The following is a 1,958-nucleotide window of genomic DNA, read 5'->3' as shown; positions in this document are numbered from 1 at the left end:
TCCTTGGGCCCCATTATGTACCCGTTGAAGCTTCCAGATACCTTACAAAACAATAGCACCATGCAGAGTGTGTTGCAATTGTCCAAACAGGAGATGGCCAGTGCACGAGTGACTGAGCAAAGGGTTTCCTCCAAAATCGCCACAGAAGCTAAGCAGGATAACTTATTTGCCTAATGAGGATAAGAACTACTTTCCACATGCAGTAACTGAAAACTTACTGTTTTGTTGCATACATACGATACGTCTGATTATTCATTACGTGTGAAATAATGCCCTTCCATGGTGAGAAGTTACCAAATAATTGTTTTCACAAGTGCAGGATAAAATTACAGAATGGAGTCAAGTTCCAAACGTATAACAGGGCTTGACAAGTCTTCAAAAGCCAGATATATGGGTAGAGAACAGAGTGTTACTAGTACTGTAATTAGGTAAAATCCCTGCAGGTGTTACTCCACTACTCATTGCCTACTATAGAGGCAGTGTTCATCTCCATTTCAAGGCCATTGAGCCAGCGCTGTCCGAAGATATTTCTATGTCCCTTTGGCCAGCATAATGGCACAGAGCGCTATTACCTTCCCACCGAAGTGGTACCTATTTATCTACTCACATTTGCATGCTTTTGAACTGCTAGGCTGGCAGGAGCTGGGGTGGGGACAGGAGCTCATCCCGTCACGTGGCGCTTGAGTCTCGAACCCGGGTTGCCAGCTTTCCAGCTGACAAGCCCAGCATCTTAATCACTCAGCCACTAGGCCACTCCTGTAATTACTGTAGTTAAAGTACTGCAATTAGCAGTGAAATAATGTGAATAGAATAGAGGTGGAAGGGATCTTGGAGGTCTTCTAATCCAGCCCCCTGCTTTGGCTGTAACTGAATGTTTCTTCACAGCCTCACTGATACGGCCTCCTGCCTTTAATTCAAGAGGAAAGCAGCTTGGTCTAAAATGGACTCCTCCTCAAACCTTCATATATCCCACGTGGTTTTAGATGTTTGGCGCTAGCATTGTCCATCGCCTTCGAAGTTGACATATGCATGGGGGTAAAACAGATAAAACCAGGAGAGGGACTAAAGCAGGAAGGAGCTCTAAGAAGCTGCACTAGTCACTAACAAAAAATTGTTTAAATTATTTAATTTGAGAGCGTTTTTACAGGGGTGTTTTAATAAATTTTTAGGGGGAACCAGGGTGGGGGGGAGGGGGGAGGTTCCCCTTAGGTCAGGACCAGCCATGTCTGGGGGTCAGGACCAGCCATGTCTGGGGGTTGCGGTGTAGAAAGGGTGGGGGGGAGGTCGGGGGACTGAGGGAGGAGGGAGGAATTAGTACAGTCAGTGGGAGAGGCAGATATGGCGGGAGCAGAGGACCATATCAGGTTAGGGGAGCACGCACACGCTATTTACAAGCTTGTGGGCGCTCCGGTCCTCAGGTCTCTACTTGGTCTCCAGGAGACTTAGACCCTCCAGCCCGGGACCATCGGCTGATGTTATGTAATGCCAGGTCCGTGGTAAATAAGGCCCCCCTCATACAAGATCTTATTTTGGAGGGGGGCGCGGACCTGGCAGGTATTACTGAGACCTGGTTGGGCGTAGAAGGTGGAGTACCACTGATGGACATCTGCCCACCGGGTTTTCAGGCATTCCATCAGCCAAGGACCCGGGGTAGGGGCGGGGGAGTAGCGGTCATTATAAGGGAGAGCCTTTGTCCAAGGGAGACCACTGTGCCTCAGATAGACGGCATGGAGTCCCTCCTTGTGAAATGGGGGCAACGGGTGCAAGTGGGCTTGTTGATTATATACTTGGCTCCCTGCTATGTATCAACAGCCCTGCCTGAGCTGGCTGACGTGATAGCCGGGGTGGCGGTCGGGACCCCCAGACTTATGGTCTTGGGGGATTTCAACCTGCCATCGGCGGCAGCTCAGGAGTTCTTGGCTTCCATGACGGCCTTGGACTTGACCCAATTAATTCAT

The sequence above is a fragment of the Protobothrops mucrosquamatus genome, unplaced genomic scaffold (assembly GCF_001527695.2).
Source record: "Protobothrops mucrosquamatus isolate PMUCROS unplaced genomic scaffold, P.Mucros_1.0 scaffold_276, whole genome shotgun sequence".
Lineage (NCBI taxonomy): Eukaryota > Metazoa > Chordata > Lepidosauria > Squamata > Viperidae > Protobothrops > Protobothrops mucrosquamatus.
The sequence above is the reverse complement of the archived record's forward strand: the minus strand, read 5'-3'. Positions refer to the sequence as shown.